The sequence below is a fragment of the Ambystoma mexicanum genome, chromosome 13 (assembly GCF_040938575.1).
Source record: "Ambystoma mexicanum isolate Mex_15411 chromosome 13, UKY_AmexF1_1, whole genome shotgun sequence".
In the NCBI taxonomy this organism is placed as follows: Eukaryota; Metazoa; Chordata; class Amphibia; order Caudata; family Ambystomatidae; genus Ambystoma; species Ambystoma mexicanum.
The window spans coordinates 160,842,996-160,861,625 of NC_090938.1; the positions used below are offsets into that span (position 1 = coordinate 160,842,996).

The 18,630-nt window shown below is 46.7% G+C and overlaps 1 protein-coding gene across 3 annotated transcripts in view; it reads right to left on the reverse strand.

Moving 5' to 3' along the window:
• The window catches only part of OARD1 (O-acyl-ADP-ribose deacylase 1), a 147,938-nt gene extending 129,547 nt beyond the window's left edge, over positions 1-18,391 (reverse strand). The window contains exon 1 of one of the 3 annotated variants that reach the window (XM_069633528.1): positions 18,272-18,391. The gene's annotated coding sequence lies outside the window, so the exon portion shown is untranslated. Of the gene's footprint in view, positions 1-1,475; positions 1,590-18,271 lie in introns of those variants that run through there. The other 2 variants (XM_069633529.1, XM_069633530.1) reach the window with 2 other exon arrangements.
• Positions 18,392-18,630: the final 239 nt, after the last annotated feature.

Sequence of the window (18,630 nt, forward strand, 5' to 3'; positions counted from 1 at the left end):
CCCCAAAGTGTGCATGTTGCCTCGGAGTCTAAAGTGCTGAATAATGCTTGATTGAGGCAGTCTTAAAATTCTTACGCATGCACAACCCCTCCCTGCCCCCCCTCTGCAGTGTCTGGACCAGTGTAAAAAGTGATTACACAAAGTTCTGGTGCAAACTCTCCAGTTAGGCGTAACTCTCATCTGCTTTTATTCGGAAACAAGTTTATTCTAGGATTGTCAAACACTGATATTCGCATCAGCAAAACAATATATAAAACAAACTTGAGCATGGGGCGCCAGTTTCAGGAAAAGACTCATGGCAAGCTCGAGGCTATGGCAAACATCATAGCTCTCTCTCTCTCTCTCCAGTAGAACTACAAAGTATTACTGCGCCTATTATAGAACTTTAAGTTTCCATCTCACCAAGACCACCTTATTTTGTTGTACAAATGGCAAATAAGAGTACTTCTTTACTGCAGTATAGAAAACACAATTATCAGTCTTTTCATTGCCGAGGCTTTATGTATAGTCACGGGTAGTATAAACAAATTAAATTTGACATAAAGCTGTTCAGACCCATCATTTTATATCCAATTTAGATATGTGGTTATGTGTGTCACTGTGAGCAACAGAGTGATGTCATGGAGAATGGCATGGTCGGTCTGTGTGAAGGTTCTTACAACGGCAGTTGGATCAGGGTGCTGGCTAGAGTTGGATGTGCCAGTGTGTCAGGATATTGACTTGGAATAAACATACCTGAAGAAGCCTTGGGTCTGCAGCTTCATTACCCACGTGGCTACCACAGTTTCCTTTCTTTCCTACAGCTCTGTATTACATCATGAAGTACCCGCATGGAGTAAGCTGCCTCTAGCATTGAGAGGCCTTTGCTACCCAGTAAATCTGGCTTTTAATTTAGGGGAATTCAAATCAAAAAAAGGTGGTAAATATCGGTTTCATAAGTGCAATTCGTTTAATCTAACTGCCTACCCAGCTGGGCAACACGCCTCTGAAATAATTTCTGTATGGAGTTAATGTGTGCATTTGTCACAATAAACCAGCAGAAGGCTAGCAATATCCATGTTCTAATTTAACTCTTGACTCGGTGTTCTGAAAGGAAGGGGGGGTGGGGACATGTGTTAAAGAAAATGTTTCCACAGCAGTCCACAACTAGCATGAAAAGCACTGTCCGTGCCCAACCATTTTCAGTTTTGAAATTACTCACAATCACTTTGTTTCAGAATGAAGGAAGGTGCTTCGTCACTATGGAAATGTTTTGATCTGGTTGCTTTATTGCATACAGGTGTTCCAGTTTTTTCGTAGTATTATCCACCACGGTTTCCTGCAGCCCATTAGTGTTTTCGTAGCATTATCCACCTGGATTTCCTGCAGCCCATTAGTGTTTTCGTAGCATTATCCACCTGGGTTTCCCGCAGCCTATTAGTGGTGGTGCTTGTGCACGGGAAGGAGGTCACACACTGCAGCTCTCACATACTTACTTGCTGGATTTTCCTAATGGGTGGAAGAATGAATTCCGGATGATCTGCTGGACAGCAGAGGGCAAAGCCAGTTTGTTAGTTGTCTCTCTAATGCTGAACCAAGGTCTCTGGAGGGAAGAGCACAGCCAAACTGTGAAGCCACAGATAGCGAAGCCTGGAAAAAAGGAACGTTGAGCGATGGCGACAGTGGAAATCCAAAAGGACCCTTTCATTACAAGATAAAAAGGATGTGCAGGCAGTTGATCAAATTGAAATGCGTGTACATAGTATTGTTAAGTTTTCTTCCATTTCTTAAACCTGCTTGGCCACTTCACTATTTTCACCATCATCGGTCCAAAGAAAGCAGGGCTAGAAGTAGCAATGCCAGTGATCTATGATCTCCAGTTTAATTGGTTGAACTTTAATAAGCGCAGGTCAGCACCAAGAAAGGGACGAATCCTTCTCAACATTGGTAGATTAGTCAGGAGTTATTGGAAGTCAGTCCAAGATAATGAAGCTACTCTGATAGAGGATAAAACGTGGAAAGGGGAAACAGTGCTAAAGTGCGTCCAGCCATGTGCATGCCACACGTCTGCCACACATTTAGAGCCAGAGAATCACAGGGTGTAAGGAAGTCATAAGGGTTATTTAAAAGAAGCTGGCTCCAAGAAGAAATGTCAGCAGGTGTCCGCAGGGGAAGACAGAGGCCAGCCGTCAACCATCAACTACAGGGACCAGTAAGGTAAGAGTGGCCCAGGGTTAGGAGCAAAGCAACCACTCTACCCTAGACTTCAACAACTTTTTATTTTATCAGTGTTAATACTGTATTAATCTTATCTGCTAGGCATAAACCTCCACCTCTATACAGGTCTCTCAAGTTTAGCATTGTATGATATTCAGATTGCAGTAATAGGCCTCTCTCCCACTATACAGGTCTCTCACGTTGAGCGGGGGTTCTGCCCCCAAAATTGCATTGTAAGGATTACTGTGGAGTAACACTACGATTAGGGGCTCACGCCTCATAAAACACAGCGAGTCCTAGCTGCGGCCTCAAAGTCACTTAGATAACTAGATTTCCTTAAACCCACATAGCTAGCTCACCACAGGAAACTGCATCCAGGAAGACGGGCAGTAAGGACAGACACCGAAAACACCCAACCTCACACTTCTAACCACCTCCATTACCCCTCTCAAGACAGCGACTCAACGAGTCTGCAACACCGGCCGGATAGACCAACTACAGTTAAATCCCAAACCGGTACCGGGCAACCCCCCCACACCCAGTAGACTCACAAGACAACCAGACCAAAGCAAAACCAACTCAGCATCAACAAACAAATAAAGGAATAACAGCTCTCAATCTTAAAAATGCTGCTCAAACGACCCATACCGAGGGACAGGAAAAGAACAAACACTACGGAACAATAAAGAACCACACTACAGAACACACCCCCAGGAACACAAATCGAACCAACATTGTGAGAAGGGACACATCCCTCTACTTAACTCCATACCTCGCCGACAACTGGTCATCAGAACAAACCAACCCAATGCTAGAACTAGCAACATCAACCAAACACAACCATGCAGAAGAAGGATGAACACCAGAAACAACAAAAGCACGATTGATGCAATAACACCATACATCACCAAAACAAGAGGAACTTCCAATCGACACCCACAACTCCTGGAAGACGAACCCGATGAAAACAAAAATCCAAGACAGAACCTAGAAGAACTCTTCAACGACACTGACACTCCAGCACCAAGACCTCAACCAGAAAGGAAACCTCAAAACCGACCAGAGGACGACCCCGACAAGAAAGTCCAAACCAAACTACACCTCCAAAATCCACTGCAATCTAATAAAACGCAAGATCCATGTCAAAACACTAAATTGAGATCTTCGACGACAATAGCATTGACATCCTAGTCATCACAGAAACATGTCTGGACGACAACTACAAAAATCACACTCCAAAGCTGTCTACCAACCAACTTCAAATGCCGTCAAATAAACAGGAAAAACAAAAAAGGAGGAGGAATCGCAATAGCATTCAAAGAACACCCGGAAATAAAAACAGACGAAACGCTCAACATCATCAACTGTGAAACCATGGTTATACACCTAACAACAAGCCCAAAGACCAACATCACATTCATCCTGGGGTACAGACCTCCGACATACGATGCAACCTTCGTCGACTTCATAGAAGCCATCACCAACATAGCCATCGACCACGAACATCTAATCATCCTGGGGGATTTCATCATCTGGTTTGAAGACAGTCATGCCAACTCCCCAAACTCACTGATTGGACAACTCACTACCATGAAACTACGACAAGGGGCAACACACTCGACGCAATCTTCGCCAAGGAAAAAAACTCCTCACCACGGCACCACCAATACAAATACTGTGGCGCGACCATCTCATCATCCCATTCGTGATCACTCCGCCAACTCCATCCATCACAAAAAGAAACTGGAAACACGTCAAAGAAAGCAACTTATTCGAACAACTGGAGATGACCAAACCCTCAACTACAGAACTAGAGCTAGCTGACCTAGAAGGGAAAGCGGAGCTACTACACAAATGGATTGCAGACACAAATCGACAAGATCGCTCTGGAAAAACCACTCACCCCATCAAAAAAAAAAAAAAAGTGCAACAGCAAAATGGTTCACCCCACTACTAAGCTCCATGAAAAAAGAAAACAATGATGGAACTGGAATGGAGGAAAGAATACAACTCAGAAAAAAATATTTTAAAAAAAAACAACTCTTCCAGAAACAAATCCGCGCATACTAAAAGGAAATTCAAAAGGCGAAGAGAAGGCATTATGATGACAGAATCACCAATGCCACCAACACACAAAAAGAAATGTTCATCATTACAGAGATGAGAAACCCACCAGGCTGCGACAACACCCCAACCCCCTCAAAGAAACTATGCAACGACCTGGTAGACCACTTCACGAAAAGAATCTACGACATCCGACAAACCATACAAAATAGACCAACCAATCACAATACACAACTAAACGAACCTAACACAGACCACAGCACAAACTCCCAAACGTTCCTGAAATATCGGCAGAGGCATTCGCCTTGTTGGTAAAAACACAGCAAGAATGCAGGATCACTGATGGACCCCTGTCCCCCGAACATCTTCAAATCAATCCTCACACAAGGAACGCCAGCAGAATATTACAGAAACCTTCTAAATCTATCACTAGCAACGGGAACGGTACCCAACGACCTTCAAATCAGCATATATCAAACCACTTGTAAAAAACAAGTGGTGACCTAGAAGACCTCTCCAACTACAGGACGATTTCAAACATTCCCTACCTAGCAAAACTCCTAGAAACCTACGTATACAAACTAACCCAAGACCACGTAGAAAAACACCACATCCTAGATCAAGCCCAAGTCGGCTTCAGACCCGCAAGAGGAACAGAAACCACACTACTATCCATCTGGGACAACCTAAAAACGAACGCAGACTCAAACACAACCTCAGCCCTTATTCTGCTCAACCACTCTGCAGCCTTCGGCATAACAGACACAGCACTACTCTGAACTAAATCATTCCGAACAGACAGAACAGAAACCATATGGATAAAACCCTTCCAATCCACCCCACAAGCTAACGACTGGAGTGCCACAAGGATCCTCACCATCACCACTGTACTTCAACATCTACCAGACTCCAGTTATCAGAATCTTCAAAAAATCCAACATTGCATGCTACAACTATGCAGACGATACTCAAATCATCTACAAAATCGAAGACACCCAAGGCGACCACTCAACCCTACTCGAGTGTCTAAAAGAAGTCTTCAACAGGATGAATGCCAACAACCTGAAATTCAACCCAGGAAAGACAGAAATCATGATCATATCCGAAGACCAAGAGAACGAAACCGCCATCCCATGGCCAACGGAATTGGGAACCGCACCATCGCCATCTAAGGTAGTAAAAAATCTGGGAGTCCTGATGGACAACACCCCAACCTTAGAACCACAAATAAATGCAACAGTCAAGAAATGTTTTTTCCTCCTCCACACGGCAAGAAGAATCCTACCTTTCCTCTCCTTCAGGCACAAAACACTCACAATCGTCGCCCTCCTCATGTCAAGAATCGACTATGCAAACAGCCTCTACCTCGGAATACCAGAATACCTCCTGAAGAAACTACAACAGATCCAAATCTCTACTGCCCTAAAAACACTACACTGGCTCCCAGTCAAACATTGCATCACCTTCAAAACAATGTGCATAACGCACAGGGTAATCAGTGGACAAGAAGCAGAATTCCTACAAAAAGAATTATCTACAAGCCAACGACACTCAGGTCAAGCAACGAAATCCGTAACCAAAACCATACCTTAAGAAAAAACTTGGAGGCACCTCCTTCTACCACTTAGCCACAAAAACCTGGAACAACATCCCAAAAGAAAAAAGAAACACCAAAGATCACCTAAAATTCAGGAAATTACCAAAAACCTGGCTCTTCAACACCACGGACACAAACTGAAAACCCAAACAATGGAAAGAAAAAAGAATGACTAAACTTAGGAGGACACTGACAACACCCAGAAGGGACTAAGAAACTCCCACCACAACTAGACAGGCAAAGGCCAAATCAAATAAAACAGAAGAGACACCTATTAAGACAGAATCAAGAACCCCAACCAACTCGCTCCAACTTCATCATGCACCCATAATTGCCACCAAACTCCACACTCTGTTAAAGAGTTTCTATATGTTAGCAATCAATACACTCTAACTGGGCTGTGGACTTTAGCAGGTACAACGGCCGTACGAGTAGAAAAGGATGTCAGGTAAGGTTCATGTTTATGAAGTAAGTTGATGGAATGGGAGGTCAGATATGTACAGGACAGTATGAATACCGGACAAGCCCAGATCAGGACAGAGGCGCAGAAATGCCCCCACGCCCCACCTAATGCGATTACACAAACCCAGCGCCTGACTTCGAGAAAGAAATGCCAACTAACCATTCCACTAACAATTTCCTCCTCTGCTTACACCTCTCAAACCCCCAAACCAAATACAACCACAAACCTACAGCACAACAAACCGCACAAACTTCACTACATTGCAACAACAAAACAAAAACACACAGACGCACAACAGTACACGACGACTACCGGCAGCAAACACCCCAGGCCCAGCCAACTGACCCACCGGGCTGAGGCTGCCAACAGCACATCCCTGCTCTCTTGCACTTATCCAGCTTCCTCCCACTAACTCACCCTCCCTTCCCACTCTTTCAGAGCCGCCAGAGCGCCAGGGGACCACTCCGGTGGTGATAGTGCGCGGTACAAATGTCCTTTAACATTATGGATCAGTGGAAGAATGCAGATGTAGTCAAGCCCACTCAGACATGAATATGGCTTGGTCACCTCTTGGTATGTAAATTGGAATTATAGTACGGCATGTGCTGGGTCCAAGGGTGCATTTTGTAGAAATGTTTAGTATATCATTTATAGACTTGGCTCACACAGAAGTAGAATGCCGATATATTGCCATTTATACAACCCCAAACCACAATTCTGGGCACAAAATAGGCAGTGTGGTATTGATATTCAGAACTAGAACATTTAAAAGAATAATGCAACTTCAATGCAGCTGGTGTCCAGCTTTACACAATGGAGAACACCACAAAGATAGGAACATCAGAAAAACAATGATTTTTCAAAAAAACTGGATTACCTGCCTGACTAGTATCCGTCCATACAAGTATTCATTCAAACAGTCTTCATATAGGCATATAGATAAATTGTAAGATACTAGGCACCTCACATTCCTCCTTTATATTGGTTTCTCTAGACAACACCAAGTATATGAAAGATAACGTTACAATATAAGTCAAGTGTGTTTAAAACATTTGATCTTCTCCACCTTCAAGACAATTCAAAGAAATACTTCAATGGATGTGTCCTCTCTACTCTGAACCCACATGCATACAGTGTTCTGGCAATATGTGGTTTTGGTGCTCTAACAGGCATTTGTGGCGTTCACCATATAGGAGTGTGCTACTGGAGTCTATAATCGGTAGGTGTTGCGACCAAGTGGCACCAAAATGCCTTCAGTTTTACATTTTCTTTCTCAATACAAAGTACATTGGGGTTTTAAAGAACTCATTTTCTATCCCATATAGATGGGGGAAAAACAGGGCATTGAGATATTGGCACGTATGTTACGGTTTTCAATTTGCATCCCTCCCCTTCCCCCCCCCCATCTTTCTCTTCTGTGACAAACCAGGGGATGTAGTCCCTTCTCTGCTAGGGGTGGTTGGGGGGAGGGGGTTGTTATCCTTTCACATGGTGCCATGGCGGCATGTCCACAGTACAATAGTGCCCCTAGGGGTAGTGCACTAGGGGAGTATCACATGGGAGATGAACCCCCTTATGGGATTGGGGACGGCCATTCCCAGAGAACGCAGTATTCCTCTGATTTATTAGATCCCCCATCCTTCCCCAAGCCAAACTGTCCTTTTCTTGTGCCCAATCAGTGGCAATATATTTTATTGTGAGGTCAAAAAACCTGCTAGGTTACCTAACTAGATGCCCTTAAAACACTCTTTCCGATATAACTCCAATTCAAGTACTGTGAAGAAGATGACCAGGAGTACGATTTTGACTCCAGAGAACCAGAGGGAGTGGTCTAGTCTTGATTGGTCAAGGGAAATACAAATCTGTAGAGGGAAACCAATTTGTAGAGGGAAACCAACACAGAGAGAGCCATCCTCACAAGGAGGAAAACTGGGAGAAGCCTAAATGCAAGTTGACCAGCGAGGACACAGACAACCTCAGAACGGCCGAACGCTGCTGGTGCCTCAGAAGGAAGCACTGCTGCTCGGATGACGTGAACCACAGCTACAGGTATGCGTGCAGAGAGGTGCTGGAGTTCTGTGCGGAATCCGGGAACGGCTGCAGAACACGAGATAAAAGCATCTGGGACCCGCACCCATCTAAGAGGGAATAAGAGGGTCTGGGACCCTGGAAGAAGCAGAGACAGTGCAGAATGGCAGGAGAGTAAACCAAGTATTGCAACAGAGCACTGAGAGAGTCTGGGACCCACACCCATATGATAGCCAAAGAAGTGAGTCTGGGACCCTGAGAGAAACAAAGACAGTTTACAAGAAGGCATATGCTTGGCATGAGAGTAAACCAAGCTATCCACACATTTCGAGTCTGGGACTCGCACCCACATGAGAATTGAGAATAAGAGGGTCTGGGACTCAGAGCAAAATAGACAGATCAGAAGAAAGCCATGCTTGGCAGGAGAATACACCAAGTTGTTATAATACATTACTGTGCATCTGAGACTCGCATCCACAAGAAATTGTAAGAGTACAGTGAAGTGCATCCAAGAAGATACAGGGTCTGGGACCGAAGGACATGATGACATGATAGGTTATTTATAACACGCTTAATACCCAGAGGATTCTAAGCGCGGACCCGGGGATCGAACCTGTGTTGCTCCGTGTCGTCCTGCTTCCAAGGCGAGCACGTTGGCGCTGAGCTATCCTCCTGAGACGAGGAGGAAATAAAGAAAGGAAAGTTAGAACCAGGAGGAATCTAGGGAAAAGGCGCAAACCCCCAAATCATTGGAGTAAAACACTGTAATCTACCGAAATCAGTGTGGGGTCCATGTCATGTGCATCGATCAAAGCCATTAGGTCCAGTGTTTTGCAGACATTGTCGGCGCCCTGTCTTTCTTTAACGTACTCCATTTGGTCATTATGGACCAACTGGGGGAGGACCTCACTCAGTCTATTGGCTAGGATGCTTGCGTATATTTTCGCATGGGCTTCCCCGAGGAGTTTTATTCTCTTCACCGAGGCTCCCTGTGCTATTAGCAAGCCCCTCATCGTTGCTTTTGCCGCTTCCCATATCGTGGTGTGGGGGATTTCCCCTGTCGTTTCTTTTAAAGAAGTCTTGTACTTCCTCATTTAGCGATTCCCTGAAGAGCTCGTCTTTAAAGAGCGTATCATTGCACATTCCCCGTGATCTAGAAGCCTACGCGGGCCCAGGTCGAGGTCTATGGTGACCATGTCATGGTCAGACCACCCCACCACCTCTATTGTGGCATCTTTCATCAGATGTTCCAGGTCCCCTTCTAGGAAGAAATAGTCAAATAGTCTATACGGTAATAGGTTAGGTGTGTGGAGGGAGGGGGGAAAAAAAAAAAAATCGAACGTGTATGTTTTGTTTATCGGGTGCTGGGTCCTCCATGTGTCAATTAACAAATGCTCTGTGAAAGGATTTCCTATCTGTCAGGGGTAGGGCTCCCTCTCTGTAGGATCTCCAGTCCAGGTCTGGGTTCATAATAAGGTTGAAGTCGCCACCACAGATCAGTGAGCCCGTTCTTTCTAGTTGCAAGAACAGATCTCTGCAAAAAGCTAGCTGCTGGAAATGTGGGGGTATGTGGATCACAAGGTTACTGTTTTGGGCCTAATGGATCCCTGCACTATAAGGAACCTCCCCCCCGGGTTTCTGTGCATTTGCGATATTTGAAGCTCGGGGGAGAAGTGATATAAAATACCCACCCCAACCTTCTTTTCCGGCCTTGAGGCCCAAAAGGCTCCTCCTAAGTTTCTTCCTCAGAGTGAATTCCTCTTTGTGCCTAAATTTGATTTCCTACAAAAAAAGGATGTCCAATTTGGCCTTTTGGAATGCCCCGACCAGCATGGATGTTTTCTGTCGCGAGTTAATCCCTTGACGTTCAAGGTCCCCATGCAAACAGTGTCACCTGCCATCGGAGTTGTGCGAAATATGCGCTCTCAGAGGCCAGGTCTGCTGTGTCCTACCCAATGGTTGTTGGTTCTCATTTCTTAGGTGTGCATTTGGCTCAAGATAGTGTGCTTTCGGTATCAGCGTGTGTCCCATGCCCGCTTGAAATGTGGACTGCGTAGATTGGTCTCTCGCTCTTTCGGTTTCCCCTCGTCCCCCCCAGTACACTGAATCCCTTGTGTACCCCCCTAACCCCCCAAAAGGAAGAAAAGAAAGGTAGAAGAAGGCAGCTTTCTCCCAACATTGGAGACGCCCTAGGTGTCAACATAGGGCCACACAACACGTGGAGCCCCAAGAACCCTTTGTTCATACATTGTTTTCTGCCACTTAGGATTAGCCCGAGCTTGTAATGGTAGCATATTTGTATGCCCAGCCCAGTTTACTGCATGCAATGGGGCCTTGGGTGTGCAGGGGGGCGGGGAGTAGCCCCCACCATGGCAGCAGGGGGTTCTTTCTTTCTGAGATAAGTGCTCAAGCTCTGTCCCTTTCATTTCTCGTTATGAGCTCAGTTGCCCCCTCCAAGGCCCGGTGGCTTTACATTCCTTGCAAACTCACGTCTCCCGTTTAGGGGGTCTCATGAATTTCCTCTTGCCCTTTGAACGGCCTCTCTGTGGCCAAGGTCCGGTTAGCTTCCTAACTGGTTCTGATGAGGATGGCATTTATTCTCTTCCCGTTGGGCTTTACTTGTCTTGCAGACCTCTTAATACACTGGTCGCCTCCTCTCCCGAGACCACTCTATATTCCTCCTCCACGTAGGAGAACCTGAGTGCAAAGGGAAAGCACCATCTATATCTCGTGTTGCGCTGTCGCAGCCAGGATGTCAGTGGTCGGCAAGCTCTTCTCCGGGCCAAAGTCTCGGCTGATGGGTCCTGGTACATTTTTACCCTTGTGTCTTCAAAGTCGATGAACTCTTTCCCTGGCATATTTAACAATCTCCACTTTGTGCCTCGAATGGTGGCACTTTGCCAGAACTGATTGCGGGCCACCTGGGAGGCCCCCTGCTCGGTGCACCCTTTCAAATTCCAGTTCTAGGGTTAAAGGAGAGGGAAGGACGGCGGCTATCAGTGCTTTGATCTTTCTTTCTAGGTTTGCTGGAGTCTCGTTGGGAGTTTCTTTGAGGCCCTGAATTCCAATGTTCTTTCTCCTCTCCCTGTTTTCAAAGTCATCAATTTTTGCCTATAGGTCTTGGTTCCCCTACTCCAAATCTTGGAATCGGCCTTCGGTTTTCAGTTCCGCAATATCTGCTAATTGCTGGTAGTTCTCCAGTGCTGCAATTTTATCTTCAATCCTATGCACTTTCTCCTGGGGAGCAGAGACCGTCGTGGTCATGCTGTTCCTGAACGAGGAAATATCATCAAGCAGTAGGCACATATCCGCTTTAGTAGACTTTTCTTGGTCTCCCCCCATGATGGGGGAGGGGTGGGTGAAATCTTGTGGGATTGGGAGGTAGCCATTGCGTGGTCCCGTCAAAATTCCTGTAGTCTCTGAGCTGTAGAGGGGTAAATCACACATGTGCTTTCACTATTTCTGCACTCCCAAAGGGTTGTAACTGTCGTTTTGCTGGTTACGTTGCAGGGGTGCTGCGATACGGTGTTTTGAGCGGTGCTGTGTATGCCTGTGGTACTTCTTGCAGGCACTCTCACAAGGGAAGGGGAGTATGGCCGGTCCGCCTGCGCACCCCTAATGTGTTATTTCCATCAGTAATTGTGTGCGGCCCCTGGGCGCCTCAGCAGGACCGGGGTGGACAGCTGATGGGCAAGGTATTCAGCCTTGGGGGGACACTTCCTTGGGTGAGCCTTCTTGTAGACCGACTACCCTCTTTGCTGAGAACCTGCCCGTGGTTCTGAGCGGAGGTTTGGCAATGGCACAGTATTTTGGACTTTTTGCGGCGCGAAACTGCTTCCGGTCAGGGCCATACTCTCCCAGGAAAGTCTTGGGGCTGTGGTTCTAACTGTTATTGGTGGAGCGAAATAGCTCTATGCTAGTGTGGAGGGAAGCCGAGTTTGCCATGTTAGTTGACCGTGGAGGAGGAGTTCCTCCCTCCCCGCTGAGGAGATTGAGGTTGCGTGCTTCCCAACCGTACTGCCGTAGGTTCAGGCAATTGCTTATGGAGTTGCGGGTCTCTTGAATGCGCTTCCGTGTCTGGCGCTGCGTCTGCGCCAAGCCCAGGCCCGATTCTATTCAGGCTTCCCCAGGCCTCTCCTCCAGCCCCATAGTTGTTCGCAATGGGCAGGGGGCCTCAATTGGGGTCCACTAAATGCCTACTGGGAGGCTGACCATCCCTCTTTGGGCTCCCCACCACTGGTTGCCCAGTTCTATGGCCCACGCGCCTGGCGGGCTCCGACGGCACCTCTGCTCTGACCGGATTGTCAGTGGGCGAGAGGTCGGTGTTTTCAGCAGCACTACTTTGATGGTGGCAATGTTTGCGCTGGGACGGGCCGCTTGTTCTGCAGCGGTAGCCGGTGTGTGTTTCGTGCTGCGCTCCGCGGGCCAAGTCCTATTTGTTCACTGCTCTGGCTGACCGAGTCTTGCAGTGGCGCAGCTCAGGGCACTTCTAGTATGGGGCTGATCCACCGCGGGCAACTTCGATGCTCCTCCTCTTTAGCTCGGCACCCTAATGGGCTATTTCGCTCGGATCTCACCGTCTTCACAGGGCAGCTGGGGTCCTGCGTAGCCGATTCAGTTTCGGGTGCAATAACAGTTGCATGGTTTTCACCCAGTTCTCAGCCACCTACGCGCCCATGTGGCTGGTCCTGGCAATAGCTTTGCCGTTGTGTGTGAGCTCCGCGGGCCAGGGGCCTCTGCTTCACTTGATCCATTTGTGGTGAAGCAGGGTCAGATTCTTCCCAGGAATTGGTGCACTTGTGGATGGCTCCTTCTCGCTCGTTGGGACTGTTTGAGGGCTGGGCTAGCTTTGATTCCGTGCTATAATCCGAGTGTTCCGATGGAGCTGAGCGCTCAGGTGACTATTTCATCTGCACCCCCTGGTGGTCTCCCGCAAAACAGTTCTTTAAGGCCACTATGTGGGAGTGTAGGATTTACAGGAATGCTGGTCCCCAAAAATCTGATTGGACTAGGATCACACAGTTTGTCCAAGTAAATGAGCTAAAATTAAAACGCAGCTCATGTAGTTGCACTTTAGCCACTAGACGGACTAATACTTTGGGTTGGCAATAGGAAACGCTCCGAAATTCAAAACAAAAAAAAAAAAGGAGATGCAACACACATTTTCAGGTCCTGCAGTAAGATTGCGGGTGGTCAGAATGGACCACCCCTGGTCTAAAAGGATGAAACCATCCAGGTGTCATCTGATGATCATCTAATTACACTAGAAGTCATTCCCACATCATCTGACATCATCACACCGTTAAAGTCATCAGCAAATGGTGGGTGATAATTTGGGGATATCATCCCCATTTTGGAAAACTTTGTTCCATACGACACCGTGGTACACAAACCCGGCACAGCAACAATGAACCACAAGACCCAACCAGGACACTAAACTGAGGACACTAAACTGAACGCAACAACTAATAAAACGCAACAACTATTAAACCATCCGAACCCAGTATCCACCATGGACAATATTCCAACCAGAACAAGGGACAAAATGGAATCCATCACACTCTACACCCCCTTTGTCACCAAGGCTGGAACAACAGAGGGGTAGCTACCCATTTACCACCCGGAACGAACCAATCCCGCCATAAACCGGATCAGTCTACTCGACAAAGGGACTGACCAACAAAGAACCACCCCACTCAAAAGACTCAACCGGGAAAAACAACACGAAAGGGAAATCAAGCAAACTACACTGCAGGCTCCTCAACGTTAGATCCATGGCAAAACATTCAACAGAAATCCATGACCTCCTAAACGAAGGAGGCCCAGACGTGCTCTTCCTTACAGAAACCTGGCTATCAGACAACTATAAAGCCATCGCGAATTAAGCAATACCCGACAATTATAAATTAATACATGCAAACAGAGAAAACCAACGATAAGGCGAAATCGCAAGTATACACAAAAAACACCGGAGCATCTCGAATCATCACAACCCATGCAGAAATACTATGAATCCCTCCTAATCAAGCGAGAACTCAACAACCAATCCAACATAGTATTCCGCCTGATCTACAGACCACCTTCTAACACCACCAATTTTGCAACAAAACTAGCGGACAAGGTCGCCATGCTATCAACCCACCGCGACAACCTAGTCATACTGGGAAGATTTCAACATATGGTTCAAAAAAAATGTGCACACAACAAACTTACTTTGCGCACTCCTGGAAGCCTTGCAGTTCAAACAAATAGTAAATGGATACACCCACAACGCCGGACACACTCCAAATGCAATTTTCTGCAGGTAAGAACTATGTGCATCACCGCCACGTACACCAATGGTGAAGAGTGACCACTACTGGATACCATTCTACACACCCCAAACCAGCCTACTGGCAAGGAAGGAAATACTCCACAACAGCAAGAAAGGAAACTGTAAGAATTTGGACCTAGAGGCCCTAACAAACCTGGAAGCAACCGTTGCAAGCTAAAGACATCCCACTGATACAAACATAGATACAACAGAAGACACACTCAACAATTGGATCACCGAGGCCCTTGACCAATTAGCACCAGATAAAACATTCAAAGCAACACCAAAAAAACTGGCAGCAAAATGGTTGACAGAAAAACTGAAAAAACAACTGCAAAATGGAGAGAACAATACACCAGACAAGATCAAATAAAATACCAAACTGTACAAAGCAGTAGTCCTCAAAGCAGCAAAAAAACGGACTATGCCACAAGAATGGAAGCGGCAAACAAATTAAGGAATCCCGAGTTCACACTGGGTATGGAAAGGGGTGCCTTTCGGGGGTGGCAGGGTGCTGCAAACTACATGGCATGTTGTTGGGTCAGGACATTAAATCCTTTGCACAGTGCAAGCAGGACTCTGGGCTAGATAAGAGGGAGAGGTATCACTACTCAACTGAGGCACTGGCTTACTAACCCAATGGTCTGGTCAGCGGCCACCAGGGATCTCACGCCAGTGGTTCTTAACGATAGACACAGGGACAGACATATGGTAAGAGCGTTATATGGAATTACAGCAGAAGGGGCAAGGAGCCAGGTATGGCACTATATGGAGCAGTGGGAAACTGCAATGGGGTAGCTGCAGGAGGGGGAACTTTAGACTCAGTTATGGGCAGATATCCCCAAGCTCATGCAGGCCATGCAGATTCAGGAGATGTGGGTTAAGATAAAAGGTCCAATGGCATATCACCACAGAAAAACTCCATACATTCTAAACAACTGCGTCAGCGCTCTGCTGGAGGGGATGTGGGGAACTGGGATTGCGGAAACATATCTGGTGCGAATGCCCAGTCAGACAGCCTTACTGGGACATGACCTGTGCAGCAATGAAAAATATTTTTGGAAGTCCGATGCCAGACAACACAAGGATGGCCATCTTGGGAATGGGCAGGGTTCTGGAAAATCTACCCTCGAAAGCACAAAAAAAGACATACACCATCCTGATAGTGGAGGCAACGCTTGTGGTGGCACTCAAATGGAGTCAAAAAGCAGACCCACAGAACACGAATGGGTTAGTAAAATCTGGAACTTTGGGGCACTGGAGTGGGTGACCTATTCGATTCAAGGGGATCATCAAAGGTTTCTCTCAGACTGGGACTGTCCTGCATCACCTGCAGTGGGACTTGCGGGCCTCATGGTGCCTGAGGAAAATGAGATTGCTAGGGCTGGTGGGAGTACTCGCTCTACTTGGGGAGGGCACCTCGACAGGAAGCTGGGAGGAGATATGGCTGAAGTTTCTAGGGGATAGGAGGACGGTGGGGGGCAGTTTCTAAAACAGTGCAAGGGCCCAAACAATGGCTGGCGAGAGAACTGGCCACTCACAGGAACTTGGGAGTCATCTACTTAGTTTATGGACTCAGGGGTGCGGGGGGGGGGGGGACAGGGCTAAGTGCGTTGTTGGTTACATGTGTTGGGATCAAGGGGGGGCAGAGGGGAGAATGTGGGGGCAAGAAGGGGTTACATGTGTCCTTACTGTTGAAAATACCAATAAAATACACTTTAAATCAAAAACTAAAAGTATTGTTACTGTGCTACCCTCCAAAACCAGCTCCATGGCCCAGCTCGAACACACCCACATTATTTGACTCAATATTCACTCGCTTATTCACACACAGTATTCACTCAGTCATTGCATGAGTGGATAAGTGACCTACCATACATTTTATATCCCCTGCACCTGTTCCAAATAGCACACAGAAAAAAAATAATGTTTCCCAGTGCTTTGAAAAGTGCACCTCTTGAAAATGCCTAAATCCCCCTTTCCACCCTCTCCCTTGCGTAGTTGTGCATTTGGTGGGAAAAGATCACCTCAATGTTCACAACTATGATGCACACATTTAAATGTGCTTTGTGCATGGTTCACCACCTTTTTGGCGCAAGTGTAGTGAATGAACATCCCATCAGTTGCACTAAACACGTTTTGAAAATCGTGGCATGATGGTTTATCCCTACTGATCACTTCTTTACGCTGAACGTTCATTGCAGAGAGTGTGGTTCGGGGTGTCACGAGGTGAATTAGGAATGGGAAAGGACACAAGAGAAGGAAAGGGTGTATGGGGTTTTTACTGTTTCTGCAGTCATTAAACCCAGATTTGCTCATCAGCAGGTATTATGTGAAATACCATTAGATCCAGACCAGATAATGTGACTGGAATCTTTGGCTCCAGATTACGTATTGTATTGTGTCCGTAGTTATAAGGCCCTGGACAGGTATTCTGTCACAGTAACGGATTCGAAGGTACTGTGTCTGTCATTGGTATCCCAGATCCAGTTCTGGGTCTGTAATTATTTACCCGAGGGAAGGTATTGATGTAGCTGATGAGAAGGTACGTGAAGTCTTTAGCTCCAGAGCAGGTATTGTGTTTGCACTCATTCGCTCCAGCCAGAGGATGTGATGGGCCTTTACCATCAGCGTCAGAGAAGGTAGTATCTGCCGATATTCCTTGGGTGTTTCTGTGTCTGCAGGCATTAGACCTAGAACAGACACTGTGCCTGCAGTTATTATCCACAGAAGGGTCATTAGACCCAGGGAAAGTACCCGATCTACAGCCATTAGCCCTGGGGAACATTACTTTCAGAGCAGGCAAAGCAACTGGAGACAGTAGCACGTCTACAATCATTAGTTGGCGCAGGTATTAAATATATAGGGCCTCATTATGACCCTGGCGCTAATGGGTTAACGGCGCCGTAAAAGGCTGCGGCGCCGTTAACCCATTAACGCCTGATTATGAGGTCCCTTTGTGGGACCCGACCTTAACGGCTGGTCCACACCAGCCGTTAAAGTAGGGACCTGCAAAGGGACCTTGGTACTAAGTACAGTACCGCAATTTGCGGTACCGTACTTCGTGCTTTCCCCCTTCCGATTGAGCCCTATGGGGCAAAAATGGGAATGGGGAAGGGCCATGGAGGAAGGGGGAATTACCGCCCCACCAACATTGTAATGGGGTGGTAATTCCCCCTTTCTCCATGGCGGAGTCGGTAAGTTACCGGCATGGACCATGGTGCTATTAGCACCATGGTTTTCCGCCTGGGTCGTAATAAGGCCCATAGTCACTTACACCAGACCACGGTCTGTGTAGTAGCTGCACAACAGTTACTGCGTCCACGAACATTGCAGAGCCTGAATGCGCGTCAGAGCAACTACTGTCGTCAATACCAATAACAACACAGGCGTCACTGTGTCATTTCAAAGCCGCATGTTTAGAAAGTCACGTACTTACAATGTTTAATTTCAACATGTGATAAGTACAATACAACGAATTCAAGCTTCAACGTGCATTTCCACAGGTAGCAAAAGAGCTCCTCTTACAACGTAACAAATGGATAGGTTAATAGATGCTAAAAGAAACGCATAAAAAATACACTACAAGAGCTGGATTGCCTTCGCTCACCTGATGCTACCTGGAGTCAGGAGGTGGGCGTTTTGTAAACGGAAGCCTTATATTGCTTTCATTATCAATCATCATGTAAAGTCCCTGTGAAACCCGATTGCCTTGTGTGTTTGTTTAAAAGTTTGCCGACCCTTTTGGAAATACCTTTAAACGTCATGACGTTTACGTATTTCTGTTAAGTCGCCGTGACGTGCATAGGAAGAGAATCACGGAGGAAGGAGCACTCCTGGATGGTGTCTAGTTCCCATCAGAGAAACGGTCCATAGCAACGGCCGGCCCGCCTACTTTTCCTCACGTGACTTCCGACTTCATCATTGTGATTTTCGGGAGCAATTGTAGTGAGCAGGAAGTCTCTTAGT